Source organism: Ochotona curzoniae, unplaced genomic scaffold, assembly GCF_017591425.1.
Source record: "Ochotona curzoniae isolate NIBS_2020 unplaced genomic scaffold, NIBS_Ocur_1.0 scaffold_4701, whole genome shotgun sequence".
NCBI lineage: Eukaryota > Metazoa > Chordata > Mammalia > Lagomorpha > Ochotonidae > Ochotona > Ochotona curzoniae.
In genome coordinates this window covers 31,563,436-31,589,153 of record NW_024467122.1, presented here as the reverse complement: position 1 = coordinate 31,589,153, position 25,718 = coordinate 31,563,436, and the positions used below count along the sequence as shown (strand labels likewise).

The following is a 25,718-nucleotide window of genomic DNA, read 5'->3' as shown; positions in this document are numbered from 1 at the left end:
ACCAGCTCCCTGCGTGTGGCCTGGGAAAGCAGTCAATGAGAGCCCAAGGCCTTGGGGCCCTGCACTCACATGGGAGACCTGGAAGAGGCTCCTGTCTCCTGGTTTCGAAGCCACTCTGCTCTGACCATCATGGCTGCTTGGGGAGTGAATCATCAGATGGAAGATCTTCCTCTCTGTCTCTCCTCTGTATATCTGACTTTCCAATGAAAATAAATCAATACATTTTTAAGAAAAAGTAAAACACTGGACCGTCCCCGGTCCTCATTTGAGAGTAGAAGTGGTTTTGGAGCCTTAATGACAAGAGGATGGGAAGCTAAGCGAGGCTGGTGGCTCCAGCCTTGAACAGAACATTAGTGGATTCCAAAGTGTGGTGAATATCACATTCCCTGTGGAACGCTTGCAAATCCTCAATTTTCTTCCATCCCCACTTGTCTCCCCAAGCCCCAGCCCACAGCCTCCTCCCTCACTGCACAGTGGAACCTCTCTTACTACCAGGAGTGGGTCTGCCTGCCTGGAATGTTGGAACCAGGAGGTCTAGCACAATTTTAGGACCACTCTGTAAGAATATAAACATAAAACGTCTGCAGCCAATATAAAATGTACCCAGCACTCCTGTGCCACATACAGATCTAGCTCATTCTTCTCAATAATTACACACTACTTGAGTGCATGAAGGCACTCTAATTTATTTACTCACCCCCCATGGAGACAACCAGATGGTGTTGTCCCAGCCTCTTGCTGTGACATACATTGCACGAGTGTGCGTGATTTTCAATTTTCACCAAAATAAATCTACTTTTTAATTCTAATCCCATGAACTCAAACTTCCCTTGAATATCATTTCCCACACTCATGAATATCTCTTTAGGGAAAATTCCTAGAAGAAATGTTCATGACTTTAGGAGTTTGTATATTTGTAGATTTCATAAATTTTATACATTACCTTCTGGAGAAGTCATCCCAACTTATATTCCCAGAAGCCGGATATAAGAGAAACTACTTCCCATGCTCTTGGGGATATGGTATCATTAACAATATTGTTTTATCTTTGTCAATTTGGTAGTGAAAAATTGCATCTTTATTATGATAGGTGAGTGTCATTTCCTCATGGTTGAGTGTGTGTGTGTGATCTGTTCACATCCTTTGCTCATCTTTTTCTGATTTGTAGAAATATTTTATAATTTTGAGAACTAAGCCCCTTGACTATAACACATGTTGTAAACATCTTCTCAATCGTTTATTAACTTTTTGCTAGTCCTTTATTACATTCATATCATATAGATTTTTTTATTTTAAGATTTGCTCTGGGCCCAGTACGGTAGCATAGCAGCTGAGGTACTTGCCTTGCATGTACCAGGATACCATATGGGTGCCAGTTCGTGTCTAGGCTGCTCCACTTCCCATCCAGTTCCCTTTTTGTGGCCTGGTAAAGCAGTAGAGGATGGCCCAAAGTTTTGGAACTCTGTATCTGCGTTGGAGATTGGGAAGAATCTCCTAGCTCCTGGCTTTGGATTGGCTAAGCTCCAACCGTGGCAGCTACTTGGGGAGTGAACCAGCGAATGGAAGATCCTTCTCTCTGTCTGTCCTCTCTGTAAATCTGACTTTCCAAGAAAAATTAATAAATCTTAAAAAAATTATTTGTTCTAATTCACCAGAAAACCAGAGTTGCAGAGATGGAGAGAGAGCGACTTCTCTCATCCACTGGTTCACTCCCCACATGGCCATAATGGCCTGGGCTGGTCTGAAACTGGGAGCCAGGAACTTCTTCTTTCTGGGTCTCCCATGTAGGTGCACGGACCCGAGGCCTTGAGCCATCTTCCACTGCTTTCCCAGGCCATTAGCAATCAACTGGATCAGAAATGGAGGAGCTGGGAATCAAACCGATGCCCATGTGGGATGCTGGCCTTGCAGGTAGATGATTAGCAGCATGTCATGTTACACCACTGTACATTGGCCTGTATAGACCTTATTTTTAAATGTTACAAATGTATTTTGCCAAATGTGACCTGTCTTGGCTATGGTTATTGGTAAAGGTTCCTTTAAAATAATGGTATTTAAACAGAAACCTACATTTCACACAAAGAGTTGACTACTAGGAGGCTCTGAGGCAGGAGCACACTTGGTGTGTTGGAAGAACTGAAAGAAGCCCCGTGAACACAGCACACAAGAAGGAAATGGCCTTCCTGTGAGAGTGAAAGACAGGGAGAGAAAGACTTTCCATGCCCTGGTTTACTTCCTAAGTGCCCAACAAGCCAAGATTGGTCCAGGCTGAAGCCAGGAGTCAGGAGCCAAGAACTCCATCAGGTGGCCAATGTAGGTGACAAGAACCCAAGTCCTTAGACAGTCACCTGCTGCCTAGCAGGATGAGCACAGAGCAGGAAGGGGAAGCTGATCCCAGGCACTCCATCATGGGATGTGGGATCCCAAGCAGCGGCTTAACATGCTGCACCACCATGCCTGCCCCCAAATGGATGTACTAATAATTATCCTAATCTAGGCTACAATGAATTTCCACAATCTTCCTTAGTGAGTTGCAAGTCCTTGGAATTCACAGAGGTAACTCAAATATGTTTGTTCAATTGGTTGACATTTATCTCTCTTCAAGATTCCAAGAGTTTTCTGTGGTTTCACAACTCCAGTTTTTTTCTTTATGCTTTATTTCTTCCTTTTCTATTATTTTTTAAAGACTTATTTTATTTTTATTGCAAAGTCAGATATACAGAGAGGAAGAGAGACAGAGAGGAAGATCTTCTGTCCAATGATTCACTCCCCAAGTGACTACAATAGCTGGTGCTGTTCCAATCTGAAACTAGGAGCCAGAAACTTCCTCCAGGTCTCCCACACAGGTGCAGGGTCCCAAGGCTTTGGGCCGTTCTTGACTGCCTTTCCAGACTACAAGCAGGTTGCTGGATGGGAGGTGGAGCTGCTGGGATTAGAACTGGCGCCCATGTGGGATCCTGGCACATACAAGGCAAACCCACCGCACTGGGCCCTTCCTTTTCTATTCTTAACTGTACTTTCTGCCTTTCTTTCATTATCCTCATTCATGTTATTGTACTATCAATGGTTTATTCTTTACGGATAGCATTAAAGACCAATGCTATGCTATTTATGCAGAAATTTCTATTTTCAATGACACCTGTTTCATATACATGGCTTGCACATACCTGACAGTAAAAGCCTTTTTGACCCAGGAAACCCTCAGGACAGAAACCATGTCTTTCCATCCCTGTTATATGCTGGTATCAAGACAAAGATCCACTAAGCGCTTGGTAAACAGGCATTACTAATATGCATTCAAAGACTGTTTTGCAAAACAGCTACTTGCTGATATTTCAGTCTCCACTTAACAGGTGAGATTTAGAAACAGAGAGGGTGAAGACTGGCCAATTGAATCAAGATAGGAAATTGGTTCGGGAACCTTCCTCCTATAGCTGAGTTAAAGCCCCAGTTCAAGATAAGATCACCAATGCAAAGTGCAGCGGAAAGGATGCAGAAGGGCATGGAAATAAAACAACCATGTTCAGGATCTAGTGCGATGGCTCAATTGGCTAATCCTCCCCTAGCAAGCACCAGCATCCCTGTGGGTATTGGTTGGTGTCCAGGCTGCTCTACTTCTCATCCAACTTCCTCCTCACAAGCAGCGTAGGATGGCCTAAAGGAAAGCAACCTAAGGATTTGGAACCTGCATCCATGTGGAAGACCCAGAAAAGGCTTCTGGTTCCTGGCTTTAGATCAGCTCAGCACCAGCCATTGTGGTCTTTTGGAAAGTGAACCAGCAGATGGAAGATCTTTCTCTCTGTCTCTCCTTCTCTCTGTAAATCTACCTTTCCAATAAAAAAATATTTTAAAAAAGAAAACACTTTCAGCTATAGAATCCTTATATTATATATACTTACATTATATATCCTATTCGGAGCCAAACTCAGTCACACCACTGATTAATAATTAGGTAGGGAGCCAGGAAGGGATCCAAAAGAACCACTAAACACAGGTCAACACTTCCTGCTGGTAACCTAGCAGGCTCATCATGCTTTCGGTTGCTTTAATCTATATCCAAAATGTCACTGAATCCCAAAACTTCCTATTGTAATCTTTTGAACCCAATCTATTATCAATTCTTGGTCCGATACACTCCTATGATTAGCATCCATAATGACATTGGTAGCAAAAATACTGTTATATGGCTTCCACCCTTGACTATTCAAAGAACATGTAAAAGCCCCAATCAGTGGCTCACTAGTCATTGCAGCTGTACTATTAAAACTAGTAAGGTATGGCATGGTAAGAATTACCACTACCCTGAACCCTCTTAACAAGCTTTCTGACTTACGCATTCCTAGCATTATCCTAATGTGGAATAATCATGACAAGTTCAATTTACCTACTCCAGAAATGGTCTCGTATCATTAACGGCTTATTTATCAGTTAGCCATATAGCAGTAGTAATCGCAGCAACTCTTATCCAAACCCAAGGAACACTTTAAAAGCCACAGGCAGGTTATATGATACTGAGTTAGAAAGAAGTAGTTAGAGGAGGGATTTTCGACACCGAAATGGTGAAAAACAAAAACAAAACAGGACTAGAAGACAGAAGAGGCTGCCCTCAAAGTTTGGGACTACAAATGAAGCGGCCCCGTAGGGTGGTAGGGGGACACGAGCTAGAAAGGAGTTTACATAGATTGAATACTTTCTCAGGCCAGAAAACAAAACTTTGTACACTTTAAATTCATAGCTGCTCTGCAAGTTAAAGAACTCCAGTTTTACAGTTGTACAGATTGAGACTCAGGAAAGCACAGAGGTTGGAAGAGGTGTTAAGATATAGCGGGTTAAGCCAATTCCTGGGATACCTGCATCTCATAGTGTCTGGGATCCAGTCCCACCTCCACTTCCAATCAAGCTCCTTGGAATGCTTCTGGGAAGCACAGTCACATGGGAGACCCAAACCAGGTTCCTGACCCCTAGGTTTCGCTTACCCCAATACTGATTGTTGAAGACATTTGGGGAGCAAACCAACAGAAGGAACATCTCTTCCTCAACCACTCTGACTTTCAAGTACATTAAAATGAATAAACATTTTTTTAAAGCCAATTGCTGCTTCCAAATACACACAGCCAGTGAGTGACGAAGCTGAGCTATGTACCTGCTCTGAGTCCACAGACTCACTCCTTTCACCCAATCAGGAAAGAAAAAAAAAAAGAAAGATGGAATACTCCATCACAAAACATTGGCTGTTAGCCCTATGAGAGCCCAGCAGCTGTCCAGACAAACAGAGGACATGTTTTTAGCCACACAAACTGGGCCAGCAGGGGCCTGGCACAATAGCATAGTGGTTAAAGTCCTCACCTTACAGACATCACGATCCCATATGGTCGCTGGTTCTAATCCCAACGGCCCTGCTTCCCATCCAGCTCCCTGCTTGTGGCCTGGGAAAGCAGTCTAGGACAGCCCAAAGACTTGGGACCCAGCAGTCCTATAGGAGTCCTGGAGTAGGCTCCTCACACCTGGCTTCAGATTGGCTCAGTTCCAGCTGTTGCAGTCACTTGGGGAGTGAATCATCAGACGAAAGATCTTCCTCTCTGTCTCTCCTCTCTGTGTATCTACCTTTCCAATTAAAAAAAAAAAAAAACTGGGCCAGCAAAAATGCCCTGCTTTGGTTAGAAGGAAAGGAAAGCTGTAGATTTAACAGATTTATTAAATAATTTATTAATTAGTTATTTGATTACTCCCCTGTCAGCCAAGTTGATATCAAGGCTTTTGTTCTAAGGCCATGCTTTATCCAAACAATATCCCAGTGATTTCTCAAAGTAAGACCTCAACACGTATACTTTACATATTCTGATTTCCTTTGGATTTCCTATTTCCCCAGAGTTGACTTCTCTTGACACATTTTTCTTTTACACACAAATGATGATCTAATCTGAAGAAAAGGGATCTTACTCTACGACAAAAGGGAAGATGCCTATAGGACAACAAACTATAAAATGCTTTTAAAAACAAATCCACCATGGATTCAGTTGTTGATGGAAATAATTCTGCTTCAAACACATTGTAGTACATCCTGACATTTAAGCATATAGATTTTGTAAATTTTCTTACTTGCTAATTGTTTATAATACATAATATAGAGAACCATTCACTGATTCACTCACCAAGTCTTCACACTGACCAGACTTGAGGCAATCTGAAGCCATGAGCCTTCTGGTGACTCCAAGCTGGAACAAGATCCCAAGGCCTTGGGCCATCCTTGACCATTTCCCAGGCCACAAACAGGGAGCTGGATGAGAAGTGGAGCAGCTAGGACACAAAGTGGTGCCCATATGGGATCTTGGTGCTTGCAAGGCAAGGATTTAACCAGTAGGGCATTGTGCCAGGTCCTTATTTTCTGCTCTTTAAAACTCAGCAAATCTCTTCCGTATAAAAGCTAAACTATTTTCCTCTTTGCTTAACCATATGCTCTTCTTATCAAAAGGTACATAAATAAAGTACATCCATAAAGCTGACATTATAGGACAAGCTCAAACAAAAGTTGGGGAAAAAAATCTGGTGGGTATAGAGAGTATCCCCCATGTAAATCCTGGATAGAGAGTATGCCAAAAACCAGGAGCGCTAGATGAGTTATACTAGGCCCCTGAAGAACTTTCTATTTCCTAAAGCTTTGCAGGTCAACCTTTTTCTCATTCAACGACAACCAACTGAGCCCTTGTTTAACACTCAGTTGATGAAAAAGAGACTTGGAATAGGTCCTTTGCCCACTCTGTTAGCATCTAAAACTATCAAATGGGAGACAGGATTCAATAGGACCTCCCAGATACCACCTTCCATTGTTCTTAGCAACTTAATGTTCCACTACCTTTTCCCATTCATTTTATGGTGAAGGCCAGAGCAGCTGCATTTGGAACAATGTGAGGACTGCGGAGAGAAGGTATATACTAGGGTTTTTCTTAAAGTGATATGCTTATGCTCTGTGTTAGTCCATTTTAAGTTATTGCAACAAAATCCTTAGAAGCAGCCCAACTTTATAAAGAAATTAGTTCAGCTCACAGGTCTGGAATTCAAGGCCATGATATAGGCACCATCCCTACATTGATGAGGAGCTCTCAGTAGACAGTGGGAACACAGTGGGAAGAAGAGAGCCCATGGCCAAAGAAGAGACTGCATGGGGCCAGGCTTAGACATTTGCCAACTCACATTCATGAGGACTAACGAAGTTTTCAGTTGCAATATCTTAATCGGTTCCAAGGGTATCATACCCAGGGACCTAAGGCTGTCCTACCGGACTCTGCCACTTAGAGGTCCCACCATCACACTATGGGCTGACATTTAATACATGAGATTTCAGGTTGGCCTTGTGGTCCTATCATTGTGGCTTACTACTGAAACCCTGCTTTGAATCCTGGCTGTTCTGCTTCCAGTCCAGCTCCATGCTAATGTACCTGGGAAGGCAACAACAAAAAATACCCAACTACTTGGGCCCCTGTTATCCACATGAGAGACCCACATGGGATTCTGGGCTTAGCATTTGTGGCCATTTGAGGTGTGAACCAGAAGACAGAAGACCACACTCTCTCTGCTCTTCTACTCTGTCACTCTGCCTATTGAACAAGTTTTTAGAAATCTTACAAAAAACTAAACTTTGGATAAAATTCACATCTAAGCCTTACCACACTCTTTCCTTAGGAGATCCTAATGTCAACTGATCGGGGGTCCTCCTCTCTAAGAGACAGGTGTGATGGCTCTCTCCAGTGATTTGATCACATGATTCTAGCATCAAAACAGTTGACGTTGTTGTAAACCAAAAGATTATGGTTCTATTTAAAATCTACTCCAGCTTGATAGTAAATACATCATTTCTAACTTGAAACTACATAGAAATTCATTTTTTCTTTTAGTTGCTCCAGTTTTTTTTTTGGTTCACAATTTTATTCATTCTTGGACACTGAAGACAATGACAGTAAACTCACAGAATCTATATTTGCATAACTTTTGTGGTGTGCGTTCAAGCAATGAACTTTGGCAGGTTTCCTTAAGGCAAACCACTCTTTAAAAAAGTTAGAACTTTGTCTTTAATTCCTATTTTAGACATTTTATAAACTTGCAAATTTATTTCCCAACTGATTCAATCTGCCATCTCTAAATCTTGAGCGAGAATTACAAAAATGGAGATAAAATCTTGGTAATTTATTCAATTTTATCACTTCTACTGATCACATAAAAACACTCCATCTGTCAAATTATCTTTTCTTTAAAAAAAAAAACAACTCTTTTCATCATTTTCTTGATAAGGGTATGCTGAAAATGAGGAGTATCTATGTTGTGAAAACTATTGACGTACCAATAAAATCTGTTCCTTTCAAATGATCTGTTCTTTAGCCTCTTTTGAGAGGAAAACTTCCAGCTTCTATCATTTGTTTATAATTTGCTTGAGTAGCACGGGATTTATTACTTTGGGTGAATATATTATGGAATATTTGAAAAGCATACAACAACAACAAAAAATTCTTATGCTAACATATCCTGTGATTTGGATTCCTGACCACAATCAGTACATCTTTCTTTTCAAAATTTCTGCCTTGGTTTTCTTGAAAGCATAAATGGAAGAATAAACAGAGAAGCCTAGCTGATCATGTGATCTCAGTCTTGTTTCTTTAATCACAGACTGTGCGATTGCAGATGCACCTGAGCGACTAAGCTCTGCTAGAAAAACACACCTCCTGTGAGTTTTCTGATTTCTAATCTTCTCAAAGAGAGACTTATTTATTTATTTATTTATTTGAAGGACAGAATGACAGAAAGAGGTAGGGACACACGGAGAAGGAGATTTCACTTCCCCTGACTCACTGCTCAAATTGCCACAACAGTCAAGTCTGGTCCGGGCCAAAGTCAGGGGCCAGGAGCTCCATGCTGGTTTTCCATACGGGTGGTAGAAGCCCTAGTATTGGAGCTATCGTGCAATCAGTCCCAGGTACATGAACAAAAAAGCTGGATTGGAAACAGAGCAAGTGGAACTTGAATCAGCACTTTGATAGGGTTTGCTGCAGTTACAAGAGGTGCTTAGCCTGTGGCACCACAACGCCAGTCTCTCTTTAAAAAAGTTAATTAAAAAATATTTATCAAATGTATACAGATTACACTTTCATGGGCTACCATGTGATGTCATGCTTCCTGTTCACATTGTATAATATCTAATCAAGGTAAGCAAATTCATCTTCTCAAATTGGTTTCTAATCTGAATTGGACTCTCCCTTTACTAATCATTTGATTAGCTCTCCCATTTTATCAATATGACGTTAGAACTTCACTTTTGAATTCAAGGCCTGCCTAGGATTGTGAGGAAAAATACAGGACTCCAGTGAGAATTAAATTTCATACAAAGAATGAGACAGTTTATGTTTCATGCAAATTAAATGTGTCTGTAGTTTCACTTGCTACATAGGGCAACCCTACTTCTGACTTTTTTGCTTCCACCATTTATTTTGTTTCATAGAAAAATGAACAGGACTTTCCTTGACCTTCTGCCTTCTCTTGCCTCTACTTCTGATCTGTTCAACTCTGTTCTGTTCTGATCTGTTCAGCTCAGCTCTGTGCTGAGTTCCTGAGCACCCCTCACTGCCCATCTGCATGTTAGCTGTCCCGACACCAAAGTGAGCAGTCCCAGGATGTACTGCAGTAAGAATGACCACAGTGCAAATGTGCTGAATAGAGGAGAAACAGGTCTGAAATAGATGAACTAGAAACCAGCCTATGGAAAATGCCTCTGATTTTTCCAGCTATATTGGATAGAAATCTGATAACTTTTCCAGATTTGACAACAATTGTAAGCATCTGCACAGCTTTATTGGTAATAGTGATGTAAGGAGAAAATTTTCTCTGAAAGCTTAAATGTCTATATGTAGTAGAGTTTCACTGCTATAAGGAAATAACTGATGCAAGATACTTTATAAAGAAAAGTGTTTTTGGACCCTGGTTCTGGTGGTACAAGGTCTAGGGGCCTCATCTCCTTGCTGGGGGAGTATGGAGGGGTATTTGGCATTACATGACCAGAGACAGGGAATATACATGTGGTACGTGTCTCATAAACCACTGAGATTTGAACACAGGAACTCCACCACTGTTATGACTATGATGGGACTTGTCTCTCGAAAACTCTTGCAAAAATGTTTATAGACTAAGTGTGGAGATTTGATCTAACTGTAGTGGTTAGGAGGTTGGGTCAGGGGGAGGTCTTTGGGTCATTGGGAGTGTGTCCTTGGAAGGTGGGCCTCATAATATATTTGGTCATTGCAGTTCAAGTTCAGCTTGGGTTCTTGCTTTGTCTGGTTCCCAGAACATGCTTCCACAACTACCATGGTCAGCCTTCATCAAACACCAGACTATGTGGCTACCCAGTACTATAACCTTCAACTGGAAGCTGAAATAAACCTCAGCTTTCCCATACTCTCACATGCTTCATTTAAAATAATGTTAAAGCAGGTTAATACAGAAAGTAGATCCCAGAAGCAGGGTAATTACTAGTAACTATTGCTGAAGCAGTGAGGAGATTCTGGAACTGATTTGCTACAAAAGATTGGGAAACATCTATTGGAGCAGACTAGAGAAAGCCTCGAGCATTATAAATACTGAGCATTTCAGGCAGCTCTGATGAAGGCTCACACACCAGGAGGCTGGTGGAGATGCGGACAATAAAAACCTTGCTAATGTGGTTTCAGGTGGAAATGAGAACCTTCTCTAAAACTGGATTCAAGGTCACCCTTGCAACTTGGTGGCAACGAACATGACTGTGTTAGGTGACAGTCCTGAGGATTTGTATAAAGCTGAAGTTAGGAATGGTGGACTAGCATGCTTGACCAGGAGACTCAAGGCAATCTAGTGTTCAAGCCACAGCCTGGCTCTTAACAGTTGCTCTTACAACAGGTTACCATGAGAATCACAGCAACAGTTACCAGAGCAGAAAGATCTGGAAAATCTGCAAGTTGGCCATAGAAGGTATGAAAAGAAGGTAGTGTGCTTAGGACAGGGAAATGCCATTGAGAAACTGCTTCCTGAAGACAAAGGCTAGGCAAAAGGCAGTTACGTGTTCACATGTAAGAGAGATACTGAAGGCGTCTCAAAGATCTTTGGGCCTCATCAGAAGCATACAAGTTAAAAATTCATTTTCCAGGATTTTCCAGAATGGATCCCTTCATGAAGGAATGGAAGGCCTGGCTCCAATTAGCGGCAGAACCTGGCATCGTTCACGTGCTGCTGGCTGTGGAGATGTCTAGGGTGCAAGAGTTAGACGGTCATGGGGGCTTCCATTGAAATTTCAAAGCAAAGACTGTAAGGCCAGACAGAATAGTGCTGTGGGCTCAGAACCCCTGCATAGAGCAATGCATAGTGGAGCTGTGTGGGTAGACCTGTAGAGGAAATCCTAAAACACAAGAGGTGCTAGGAAAATGTGACACCTTCTAAGAAAAACCACAAGCAGTAGGGCAGACCAGTTTGCAAAAACCACAGACATCAGTGTGCAGCCTTGGAGAGCAGCTACATGAACCCAAACTAATAGGACCATGGATGTACAGAGGCTGGACTTCAAAGGATGTTGTGGACAAAGAGGGAGCCTAGACAGAGGTGGATTTTGGCAGTAGAGTCACTATGAGGAGCTTCTACTGGGGCAATGATGAGACTCCCACCTGCAGGAATTGAAATAAGGGGAGCAGAGTTCCAGGGGACAGTCAGCCCCAACACAGCATGAGGCTGCAGTATGTGGAACTGTGGGACAGAATGTTTGCCCTGCAGGAATTCGACCTTACTTTGGCAAATTAATTTTTCCTATATCCTTGACTCTCCTGTTTGCAATAGTGATGTATATCCCTTTTCCTCTCTTACCATTTTGTTTTAGAAATATCTCACTTCTTTCCAATTTTATAGGTTCACAGCCAAGAGAAATTGCCTTGAGTTTTAGATGAGCCTATGAACTATGGACTTAATGAACAAACAATTGTGTTAAGATGTTGGGGCTTTGGGGATGGACGTATTATTGGTAGAGCAAGAGTTTGGAGAGTCAGGGTGGAATGTTATAGGCATATTAGAACTTGTCCTCTAAGACTCAAGCAAAATGTTTATGCATTAGAGGTACAAACGTGATCTGATTGTGGTGATTAAAAGGTGGGGCCAGTGAGCAGTCTTTGGTCATTCGGGGTATGCCTTTGGAAGGTAGTTCTTGTGAAAAGTTTGAATACTTGAGTTCAAGTTCTCTCCCTGTCTGTATCTCTCTCTTGCAGATTACCACCAATTATTTCTCCACATCTACCATGACCATCTTCCATCAGACCCCAGACTGTGGGCTGTTGAACTGTATAACCTCCAGTGTTAACCTGAAACAAACCTTTCTTTCTCAAGAAAGCTCCTCTTGGGTATTTTAAGTATAGTACTAGATTCATACAAACCTAATGATATTGTTTAACCATAATACTTCCCAAAGGTCCCACCCAGCTCTAGATACTGTGTTCGAGTTAAGTTCATACCCATTTAAACACCTCAAAATGAGGAATTAATTCCAACACTTGAAACTCATGGACAAATCCACACCATAGCACTCTGCTATAGTAAAGACTGCATTATCTTTGTTTACTCTTCAGAAAACAATGCTATAAACTCACTGCCAAAGAGGCAATTAACATCCATGATACCAAAAATTTAGGGAAGTATTTTAGAAGTATTTAGAAGTTCATTTTCTTAAAAAATATATTTAATTTTTCCAGATTTTATTATGGTGATATTTGTCAATGTTCAGAAATGGTCATTATTGTCATTTATTTACTCCTTCTAAATAAATATTTACTTATTAACTTATGTAATACAGGATGTATATTCGTATTTATAACTTTGTATTCTCTTGGATATTTATCTTCATCTATTTGAAGTGAGTGATAAGGAGAGAGAGACTGACAGAAACAGAGGGGGAAAGATTTCCTCCCATCAGCTGGTTCCTCACCAAATGCCCATATAGTTGGCATTTGGCTGAGCCAAAGCCAGGAGCCTGGGTCTCCTATGTGCATGGCACAGGCCCAAGCACAGGGTTACCACTTGCTGCCTTCTGGGATGCATTTGCAGCAAGCTGAGCTGAAAGCAGAAGTATGAGGAAAAAAGCAGTGCTCTGATATAAGGGCATGAGAAGCAAATTCATCTATTGCATTACAATGCCGATCCTGTATCCTTCTTTAAATGAGCCTCTACTGGTATGTGGACTTCAAGATCCCATCCAAATAATGCTTCATCTTTGTCTGCAGGAATATAAAACAGGAAGTACTTGTTGGGTCCTCATCAGTCAAAGTGAGAACTAAATGGTGCCCACATCAGGTGGGAAAGGAGCAGGGGAAACAAGAAGTGAACTTGATAAAGTCCAGAGAAGAAAAGCACATGCCTTTGACAGTGCTACACGCATTCTTGGAATTCTTTTCACCGGTCAGGTTCAGCTTTAGATAACTGGCTTTGCTCAGTCTTTCTGACATATTCTTCAGGCTTCTGCCCTTGCCCTTCCTTGCTTACTGCACACACTTACAAATTGACTGTGCAATTTCATCTACTACCATGCTTATAATCAATACCTATAATCTATAACTTTGAACATTATTCCTAGGAATCACCTCTTTCTCCAGCTTCAATACTCTTTTGAGGCATTCCCTAGTTGCAGTGAACCCTAACTGTCACTCCTCACTATACTAAGGAGGCCCCAGCAGCCAATTTGCATTCCTGCCTCCCAAAGTCAGCTGGATTAGAGGCAGCCATCTGATCCAGAATGGGACCATCAGAGACCTTTTCTCTATGAATGTAGGTTGAAAAGGAAGGTGAAAGCTCTATTGGTTTAACCTTCTCCACAGAGCTGGCTGTGTTGAGGGTAAGGCTGAACTGCCGATGAGCCTCTAACCATGGCAGAGGAGGTAGGAGGCCAGAGGGCAGAGAAAACAATCAACAAGCTGACACACAAGGTGAAGGAGAGAAGACTGACAGCCAGAACAGGTATCCAGTTTTCGGAGTTTGGGTGTCAGAATCTTCCCAATACCCACTGTCGAGACACCTCTGCATTCCTGGAAAGAAATTTCTACTTTGAGCTTAAGTTAGTAGGAGCCTATTTCCAATGTTTATGTCCATAAAAATACTTCTAATAGTTAGATATACCTGCTAGGCCACATTGCAAACTCAGATCAATCAACCTAAAAATGACTGAGTAAGCAAAACAAACCTGTTGACAGAAGAATTCCATTAAAGAAGGGAACAGAGTTTGGAAAGCCACATATTCCTGGGGATCCTTTGGGTATGGTGATACCCCAAGGGCAAGGCTGAGACCCACGCTAACAAGCTCCTCATGTTCTTTCCGAAAGAAATGGAGGAGAGGTGTGCAAAGATGAGAGAAGAACCTTAGTGAGACAGGAAGGATTGTGGCACTGCAGCCACCACCACAGTAAGGCTGCCTGGAGCTTGTCCTGCAAGGTGGCCAAGGCAATTTTGTTTACTTGAGAAGTGAAAAAAAAAAAAAAAGGAATGAGTTCCCTGTTACTTCTGTCTGGGTGTCCACCTGTCCGAATCCCCCTGGTCGGAGTCCAGCCCTGCAGTGGTTGGATGTTGGGCAGGCCAGTGAGTTGCATTCGGGAATCTGCTCCTGTCCCTTCCGCATCGAAACTCTTGGCTCTACCTTTAGAAATAATGAGAACATACATGGGCACACCTGAGAATTCTTTCCAACATACACTTTTGGAGTGCACATGAATTTGATTGTAGAAAGTTTTACTGTTAAATATTGTATCAGTTTCATTAAAGTCATTTGGATCATAGTCCAGCTGTTTTTATAGATACATAACTTGACATAAATTGGATTTCTCTATAGGAAACTTAGATATTCCCTGTTTCCTGTAGTGATATAATGAGTTTCAAATTGTTAAAATTATCTTTATGGAGTTTACCAATGATAATTATTATGGGAAATATTTTTCTCACGTAGTGTATTATACTGAACTATATGCAAATAAAGCCTTTATTTAAATTTTTAAGTGCAGTCATTACTTAATGTTGCAACAACATGGTATTGCTTTGATAACCACCATTTTCTGGAATAACTGCATAGCTGTATCTTAAAGAATGAGGAAAAAGTCTTCTAAGTGGAAATGTGTCTGAAGGAATGATTAGTTGCCAGTCTTGAGGAGAGGCAAGCATTTGAAACACTAGTTAAGTCACTGCTTGGGCCTTCCACATGTTGCACTGGAGCACCCGGTTGGAGTCCAGCTCTTTGGCTTCATGTTCAGCTTCCTGCTAATGTGCACCCTGGAGACACTAGATGACAGTTCAAGTTCCTTGGGTCCTACCACCCACGTGGGAGACCTAGACTGGGATTTTGGCTCCTAGCTTTAGCCTAGGCTAGTCCTTGCTGTCGTGGACATTTGAAAAATAAACCAGCAAATGGGAGATCTCTCTGTCTCTTATTCTCTCTGTCTCTGCATTTCAAAGAAAACGAAAACAATAAATAAATTAAAATGTAAAGGACGAAGCTAATATTAAAGCAAGGTTTTTTTAAGCTTTCAAGAAAAAGAAATTTTAAAGCTTTCCCTACCCTACCCCCCCTCAATTTTTTTTTTTTTAATTTGAAAAAGAACTTTAGAGAGAGAAGGAGAGACAGAGATCTTCCATCTGCTTGTTCACTCCCCAGATGGCTGCCATGGCTGGAGCTGAGCCAATCCAAAGCTACAGACTTCTCTGGGTCTCCCACAGGAATGGAGGGACACGAGGACTTGAACCATACTCTGTTACGTTTCCAGGCCACAAGCAGGGAACTGGATGAGAAGTGGAGCAGCCAGGACTAGAACTGGAGTCCGTATGGAATGCTGGTGCTACAAGACAGAGGATTAGCCTTTTAAGTTGAGCTGGCCCCAAAGCTCCTTTTAAAAAAAAAAAAATACGTGCTGGTATAGTTACTGTAGCATCATGTAAACAATGGTAACAATCTTAAAGTCCAGGTGGGTGCCAGTCAAATTCCAGCTGCTCCACTTCCAACCCAGCTCTCCGTGAACATACCTAGGAAAGCAGCACTTAGGACCCTGCACCCACATGGGAGCAACAGATAAAACACCTCACTAGCTATTCCCTCTGGAGAGGGGACCATTGGGAACACCCTTCTCTCTGTCTCTCCTTTTCCCTCTGTAACTGTGCCTTTAAAGTAAATACATACATATATCCTTAAAAAAAAACATCGTGGATAATTTAATCATCTCTACAACAGTTTGTATCTACAAAAACTAATACTTTCCATCTTTTCAGGTCAAATATTGGTTATCTGAAATGCATGGGACCAGACTATTTCAAATTTTGGATTTTTAAAAAATTATTTATTTTTATTACTATGTCAGATATACAGAGAGGAGGAGAGACAGAGAAGAAGATCTTCCATCTGATGATTCACTCCCCAAATGACCGCAACAGTCAGTGCTGCACCAAGCCAAAGCCAGGAGCCATGAACTTCTCAGGTCTCCCACATGGGTGCAGGGTCCCAAAGCTTTGGGCCATCCTCGACTGCTTTCCCAGGTCACAAGCAGGGAGCTGGATGGGAAGTGGAGCTGCTGGGATTAGAACCAGTGCCTGTATGGGATTCTGGTACATTCAAAGTGAGGACTTTAGACACTAGGACACACTGCCGGGCTCAGATTTTGGATTTTTAAAAATTGGATCACTAACACATATACAGGATGAACTGTCTTACAGAATGGGACCCAGGACTAAATACAAAATTCATTGAAGTCTCATATACATGTTAATCACTTAGCCTGAAGGTAACTTTCTGCAATAATTTTAGTACTTTTATGAATGAAATAAAGTTTTATGGTGGGGGTGGGGAATGTCCCACTTACGCTATCATGTTGATGCTCAAAATGTTGGTTTTTTTTTATTTTGGAGCAATTTGGATTTTACATTTTTGGATTAGGGATGCTGAGTTTGCATTAATGTTTATTTATTTATTTATTTATTTAGGATGGCAAACAGTAAAAGAAAGAGAAAATTTCTACCCTCTAGTTCACTCCTTCAAATGTTAACGACATGGGCTAGGTCAAGTTAAAGCCAGGAGCCAGGAATTGAATCCGGGTCTCCCACATGAGTGGCTGAGATTCAAGTATTTGAGCTATCACGTGCTGCTTCACCCAGTGAGCATCAGAACAAAGCTGGATCAGCAGAGAGGTGGGGCTTGAACTCAGGGACCTTGCTATGGGATGCAATTATCACAAGAAGTGGCTTAACTGATTTCACTACAACACCTCCCAGTGTCTTTATTAAGATCCTCTCCCGATACGGTAGCCTAGCAGCTAAAGTCCTCACCTTGCACGCTCTGGGATCCCATATGGGTTCTGGTACATATCCTGACCACCCCACTTCCCATGCAGCTCCCTGCTTGTGGCCTGGGAAAGCAGTCGAGGATGGTCCTAAGTCTTGGGATCCTGCACCTGCATGGAAGACCTAGAGGCTCCTGGCTTCAGACTGGTGCATTGTGACCACTTGAGGACTAAATCAGTGGACATATCTTCCTCTCTGTCTCTCTTCCTCTCTGTGTATCTGACTTTCCAATAAAAATAAATCTTTTTTTAAAAAATCCTCTCCCATTCGCTATTCCTGAGGTAAAATATTGTGGGGACTCTGGCACCTTCTGCCATGAAAATTTAATCCATTATCAATGTAGCATCAGATTTGAAGGTAAGTCAACAGGAATTTTGTTTTGTTTTGTTTTGTTTAGCTATGAAACATTGGCAAATAGCTTCAACTAAGTTTATTTCTTCATAATAATCAAACAGCCTCTCATTTCAATAAATGTATTTAAAGAATAACAAGCTGTTATTTAATATAGTATTTTGGCTAAAACCAAACCAGTGCTTTTCATGATTTTTTTCTTCTTTGAAACCACTTCCATTAGACACAGCCTGAAATGACAACAGAGATCATGGTCCTGACCTTGCTTCTCCAGCCTCTTGGGTCTAGATGGCTGCAATTTTCTCTTCAGAGAGTGTGACACCACAGATTGGCCTGACAGGTAATTAACTACTTTAGTAGTTAATACAGCGCATACTTTGGAGCAGAAGCAATTCCATCCCTAAGCTTGGCCAATTCATTCTTCCTCTGACTCTGGAAAATGTACTAGTAATTGCCCTGGAATCTAAAAGTCATCTGGGGAATTCCTTGCTCCACATGGAGGGCACACACAGCGAACAACCTGAACACATTGCACTCTTGTGCTGTGTTAGCGATAGGTGGGGCAGTGCCTGAGTGTCACTGTAAGGAGAAGAAACATCTTGCTGCAAAGATCAGAACATCTCTTATCTGACCAGGTTGCCTAATGAGTTTCAAAACAGAAGCTGAGAATCAGTTGGAAGAAGTATCTGGAAAAGTTTCACAAGAAGGAATTCTTACAGGTGTTACCTCCTTATAATCGCTGTCATTTCAAATTCTACACATTTAAGAGATCTTCCTACAGCTTCATGGTTCTAGCATTGGTCTCTCCCAGCTTCAAACCCAGCCTTGACTAATTCCTCTATTTTCACATCTAACCAGAAGCTTCAGCTGCAGAATTGCCCTGCTTTTATATTGGCATGGGTGGTGCTATGACTGTTGGTAAAAAGGTTGTGGCTACTGTCTTTAGATCAATGACTTAGTCAATTAGCTACTCACTGAATCAAACTATTTTACTTCCACCTGATTCTCACCTGCCTTGTTTCTGTGATAATTATCATGACTTGCTCATTCGACTGTGTTCTGTGCAATAGTCTTTCTGAAGTCACTCAGTTCCCAGGGCAGAGAGTGTGGGTGGGTCAGGTCTGCTCCACTTTTATCTTTTCCAGCTTTACAGATTCACACACACCAAAGCAGATGCTCTGTTGAGCTGACTGCTACAGCGATCGCATTGACTTTGTAGTACTCATTTTCACTGTCTGTCTCAGAAAACTGACAATGATCCTGCTGGAGTTTCACCAGTTTTATCCTTCAACCACTTTAGCACACCTCAATACCTTTATGGTTGGAAGCTAGTAAAAGGCACTGAGCCAACCAACTATTTCAAAACCAGAGGTAAGTCTCTGATCTGGAGAGAACTCAGAGGGTCAATGAGGAAGATGTTATTAATTTTGTTTTTGTTTTTAACTTTGGGTTATTCCCAAAAGGCCTGCAATGGCAGGGGCTGGGCCAGGCTGAAGCCAGGAAAACAGAACTCAGTCTGCGTCTGCTGCATGAATGGCAGGGGTTCAAAGAACTCAAGCCGTCATCAACATGCTGCCTCTTAGGTGCACAGAGTGGGAATGCTGGATCAAGAGGAGTAGATGGGATTCAAATCAGCACACCAAAATTGGACGTAGACAAACTAAGAGGCAACTTAAATGGCTACACCAATTACCCACTCCAGAATTAACTATTGTACTTCTGTTAAGTACAGACAACACAGGCTTTGAGGTCAAGTTGGTTGCAATTTGGTTGAAAGAGTAGACTCATATGTATGAGACAATATGTATAATGAGAAGTGCCTTCTCACTAGACCCTAATGGTGCTCTGGAACTTGAGAGGGAACATTAAAAGGGAGCAGTTGAACCAGATGTTAGAGGCAAACCACCTTGGGAAAGACGATATGAAGAAGGCAGAATCACTGTGGAGACACCGAGCAAAACCCACAGAGCCACAATCAAGCTGGCCAGTGGCCTGTGGAGGGCAGGAGACAGAAAATCATGGGAATATGTGAGCTTGGGAGGAAAAGAGTCCAATTAGAGAGGGCCTTTAAAGCCACACAGAGAGCTTTAGATAATAGAAAATACGAAAACACTGAAGGAATTTGATCTAGGAGGCAACATAAAAACATTGGTTTTACACTACCTTTTGGCAGCAACATACAGAATAAAATCAAACAAGGAGCATTGAGATGAAGTGGGGCACTATGGTGATGGTGGTGGCTGTGGGGACAGAGGCAAAGATTATTGCAAGACAAAATTTAACCAATCTTAGCGTCTGGCTAGATGACCAAGGAGTTGATAGTGGGAGGACCTAAACAAGGGCCTGGGGAGATTAATGATGTGTGAAATTTGAAATGACAACGAGTATCAGAAGGAAATGTTAAGTTGAGTGACTTAAAATCATGCAAAGGTATTTCCATTCAACTCCTGGGAGGTTCAGGAGTCTAACACAAGTTCCACTGGGTTAAAATCAGTCTCAGCCAGTTTGGGCTCATTCTGGAGCCATAAGGTAGAATCCGTTTGCTTGGCTTTTCCAGCTTTTAGAGGCTCCTGGCATTTCCCAGATGTTGGTTTGTTCCATCTTCAGAAGCAGCAATGGGTTATCTTCCTCACATCCCATCACTCTGCGTGTTACTAAGCTGCCTCGCCTTTTGTCTGGGAGAGTGTCTGTGAGCATACAAACAGCAGCAATAGGAACTGCCATAGGCACATGTGAGTTTGAGATTCAAATAGATATCTAGAGGATAGTTTTGCCGACAACTGGATAGCATTATAAATTTGGGAGTCATTGGCACATGCCATGTAAATATCACACTTTGTCAATATCTTTTACTCTGAAATCAGGAAGTGTTATGCAATTGACAAAATCCTACAATTGCAGTTGACAAGCACAGACACACTACCTGCATATGTCCAAGTGGCTAGGCTGGACAAATATGTCCCCGTGGGGAACGTTTGAAAAAAAAGCATTGCGAATTCCAGTTGCATCTAAAAAATTTCTATCCACATATTTTGGAAAGGATGAAAAAAACCGAACACCAAAACTTTCCAAACAGGTATGAAAACACCTTAGAGAATTAGTACAAAAATCTTTTAAGTAACACTGAACAGAGAGGGAGGGAGGGAGAAAAAGGGAGAGAGATCTTCCATGCCCTGGTTCAGTTCCCAGAAACCTGCGATATCTAGGGCTGGGCCAGGCTGAAAACAAGAGCCAGGAATTCCAATCAGGCCTTCCATTGGGGTGGCAAAATCCAAATACTTGAGCCATCACCTACTGCCTGCTCCACTGGGTGTACATTGCTAGGAAGCTGGATTGGAAGTTGAGAAGGGACTTCATGCCAGGCACTCCAATATGGGATGCCAGCCTCTTAAATGGCAGCTTTTAGCCTACTGTGCCACAATTCACATACCTGTCTGTATTCTTGATGGAACAAGGGACAACTCTGTGATGCAAAAACAAGAATGAAAACAAATGCAAAATCATAAAGCAACACTGAAGGGTTCGCTTCTGAAAGATCTAAGTTAGCACACGAACAAACAGATTTTGGTTGCATTTTCTTTCCATAAATGCACAAAGTCCAAAGGACCTTTCAGTAATTATGAGATAAAGTATTTAAATGATAAGAAATTATGTCAAACTAATGAATTCCATGTTTCTGCAGCTCCCTGCTTGTGGCCTGAAAAAGCAGTTGAGGATGACCCAAAGCCTTGGGACCCTGCACCCGTGTGGGAGACCTGGAAGAAGGTCCCAGCTCCTAGCTTCTGGCTTCACCCATTATTGCCTCCTAGGGAGTGAACCAGCAGATGGAAGCTTTTCCTTTCTATCTTTCCTTCTCTGTGTAAATCTGCCTTTTCAATAAAAATAAATAAATGTTCCAAAAAAAATTGGAGGGCCCAGCATGGTGGCCCAGTGGCTAAAGTCTTCACCTTGCACACACTGGGATCCCATGTGGGCGCCAGTTCTAATCCTGGCATCCCTGCTTCCCATCCAGCTGCCTGCTTGTGGCCTGGGAAGGCAATCAAGGTTGGCCCAAAGTCTCAGGACCCTGCAGCCCTGTGGGAGACCCAGAGGAGTTTCCTGTCTCCTGGCTTCAGATCAGCACAGCACCAACCATTGCGGTCACTTGGGGGAAGTGAATCATCGGATGGAAGATCTTCCTCTCTGTCTCTCCTTCTCTCTGTATATCTGACTTTGCAATAAAAAGAAAATAAATCTTTATAAAGAAAATTGGAGCAACTATTATCCATATAGGATGCTGGTACCACAGGTAGAGGCTTAGCTTGCTATGCCGCAGCACCAGCCCATCTGCTATTTTAGTAGATTTCTACTCGGGAGAGTTTTGAGCACATTTTAAATCTAACAACTGTGATTAACAAAAGTAGTAAATACTAGTATGGAAAAAAGGAAAATTCACTATTGAATGTAACTGCTGCCAAAACTTCCTAGAATTATACATTCATGTGGGAAATTATGACAGTTATGTAAGGAAATGGAATTATGAGTATTTACTCTGAGTTTGTGAGGCATCATTATGTTATTTTATAAACAGAAGCAGCAGAAAAAAAATATGATTGAAGCTACTATAATTTATGAAATAGTCACCTCCGCAACTACTGAAAAGATACACAAACTAGGATAAAAACTACTGATTCCATAGACAAGTGGCCAACACACACATGTGACCTGAGAACTCATGAAATGAATTTCCAGAGGCCAGCGTGTGCTGCAGCCAGGCAAGTCAGTCCATAGAATGACCGTGTCCTAGAGCAGAGTGCTCGGCTGAGTCTTTGATATCCTGCTGCCAAGTCAGCCTCCCGCACATGAGCCAGGGAAGGCGATAGAAGATGGCCTAATCCATGGGCCCCTGCTCTCCGTGAGGGACACTAGGAAGGAGCTCCTGGCTCCTGGCTTTGACCTGGCCCAGCTGTGGCTATCGCTGGCATTTGGGTAGAAAATCTTTCTCTTACAAATAAATCAATCTTTCTTTGAAAAAGAACTTACAAAGAACCAAAGCAGAATAACCTATTGGCCTTAAGTTTTCATCATCAGAAGAAATTTATTACCATTTTCCATGGTTCTTAAAGAACTGAGATAGATTTTTATGTAGCTTCTACCTAATAACATTTTGACTACCTCAAAAATCTCCATGAATTTTCCATTGCAGTTTTTCTCATCTGGCTAACTGAGTGTAATTACAGTTATAATTGTAGTCAGAGGAGGAATTGACAAGACTTGGCCAAAATCCAGCTACATTTAATGTCTTCCAACAAGTGATAATCCATACCTTCAGATATCAAGTATTCTGTTTCCATATTTAGGATTATTGCCCTTAGTGCATTAAAATGTTCTATATCTTCTTACACAGGGTGTATATAGAACATAACTCAGCCTTTTAAAGTAGAGAGTTCTAGTCATTAAAATGAATATCAGTGGCCAGCGTAGTAGCTCAATTGGCTAATCTTTAACCTGTGGCACTGGCACCCCTTATGGGTACCAGTTTGAGTCCTAGCCATTCCACTTCTGATTCAATTCACTGTTTATGGCCTGGGAAAGCAATAGAAGATGACCAAACACCTTGGGACCTTGTGAGAGACCTGGAAGAAGCTCCTAGCTCCTGGCTTCAGAGTGACTCAGCTCCAGCCATTGTGGCCATTTAGGGAGTTAACCAGCAGATGGAGGATCTTTTTCTCTGTCTCGCCTTCTCTTTGTAAATATGCTTTGGCAATAAAAAATAATAATAAATAAATAAAATGAATATCAATAATTATATACTAGCTTATAGTAATGACTTTTTAGGTTCTTTAAATTTCTAATTATTTTTATGAAAACATATTCCTGGTTATGATGTTTGCCTTTCACATTTATATTTTAAATTTTTTAATCTGAAATGTAGAGTGACAGAGAAAAAGACAAACAGAGAGAGATCTCCCATCCACTGGCTTATCCCCCAAATGCCCTCAACAGCCAACCATGGCCCAACCAGAAGCTGAGGCTCCATTAGGTATCCCATGTAGTGATAGGACCCTGATTATTAGTACCACTCTGCTGCCTCCCAGTTTGTTCGGTAGCAGGAACCCGGAATCAGGAGCTGGGATTCAAACCCATTCTGATAAGGGCTTGATTGGGCATCCCACATGACAACTTAACCTATGTGCCATATACCTGCATTGTCTTTTGCATTTGTGATTCCTGAAATTATATGTCTGAGTGTATATATGGAGTTCCCTAGCCATTCTACCCATACGATTGTAATGGAAAAATCGAGGTCAAGCTATATAATCCCTTCTTATAGGGCCATAATGGGTGATACAGGATTGAGCATGTGACAGAACACACAGACATGCATGTACCTATGTACAAACACACACATCCATCCAGGCTCTGTGAACTTGCTAATTTTGTTACTGTTCTGTCCTAATTACTACCTCTGATTTGCTGTATTCATAGAAACTTACAGGCAAGTTTACTCAAAGTGCATAGAAAATGGGAGTTCACACTTTCAAGTCAGCTATACATGAAAATTATGCATAAAATGATAAGTGTGGAGATTTGGTCATTCAGAAGTTCCATAAAAGAAAGCTAAGACTGTTGGCTAAGGAAGTTCTAGTTAAAGGAGAGTCAAAAGACAACTATGGATAAACCAAGAACATTTGTGCACCACTCCTTAATTTCTGGAAAATTTTCATCTGGAATTACCATCCCTTCATCTATGTGGTTTTAATGGGAAAAGCCAACGTTGGGCAATGTGGTTCTCTCCCCACCATAAGGCCATAAATGGTTGGGGTGAGAGTGGGCATGTGACAGAAGGCAGGCAATTCAGTTCCTACCTTAGAGCTGTAAAACTGGACAGAGAAGGAGGGAAATCAGTCTTGCTCCAATTGGCTAAATGTGTCATGTGAAAAGGCAGAGTGTGGCCGAGGGTCATCCATCTGCAGAGGCCATAGCAGGGAGAACAAAGCACAGATGCAAGAGAGAGGTCTGAGCACTACCAAGGGTCCAGGTCTAGTCCCTTCCTTTGAACTCTACAAGATATCATGTATCCAGAAGTTAATACTTAAGATGGTACAAAGGGATAAAGTCAGAACAGATAAGGCCAGATGGATAGGAACATGGCACTGGAAGTCCATTGCCATCCCAAGCATGACTCCTTCTGTTAGAAAGTGCAAGTTTTGAGAAATCACCAGAGGATGAACTGGGCTCCTTATGGGGAAATATTTGGACATCTGAGAATGATAGGAACATAAGTATTTCGTAACATATGCAACTACTGGCATCAGACAAGAGCAACCAGCCTGGTATCAACCCTAATTGTATCATTACAGGAAAAATTGCTCTGTCTTTTAAACTGAAAGTAGACTCTGACACAATCGTTAAGAGTCCTTAAGAATATGATTTGCAACTGTGACATGGTTTCCTAACAGTTTCGTTGACTGCATTTGATGTTACTTCATAAAGCCTTAAGGACTGGAATGAAAATTGAATATATCCCTGTTTCCCACAGTTTTCATCCTATTAATTTGACACAAGATTGAAAAAATAAAACTGCATCTTTCAATTCCATACAAGCATTAGAGGTACAACCTACAGATTAATGTACTTTTCATGCTATAATATAATATATATTCATAATAGTAGCATTTGAAAAATAGATGAAGAAAGCAAAAATTTAAACTTATTTACCTAATCATCAGTAAAATGCAATTGCTGTTAACATATTTGCATATATCCCAATTTTGTATATGTATGTGATTCCTGATACCTGCAGAAATAGCTTTACATGGAAACAATCTTTAATTTATGATGACACTTCAAAAAGTAAATGTAAGAGAACTAAAAAAAGTTTAAAGAACATTAAAATCCATATAGTTTTTCATAAAACTATTCCCATAAGCTTTTTGAAGCATTGCTGCATTGTGATTCTTCTTTCTACAAACCCAGATTTTCAAAAATCTCTTGTCACGTGTTTCATTTTGTGGGTGTTTGGACATTAG

At 41.5% G+C, this 25,718-nt stretch overlaps 1 protein-coding gene across 12 annotated transcripts in view; it reads right to left on the bottom strand.

Annotated features, from left to right (window-relative positions):
• The window catches only part of EGLN3 (egl-9 family hypoxia inducible factor 3), a 101,704-nt gene that overhangs the window by 37,918 nt on the left and 38,068 nt on the right, over positions 1-25,718 (bottom strand). The window lies entirely within an intron of this gene.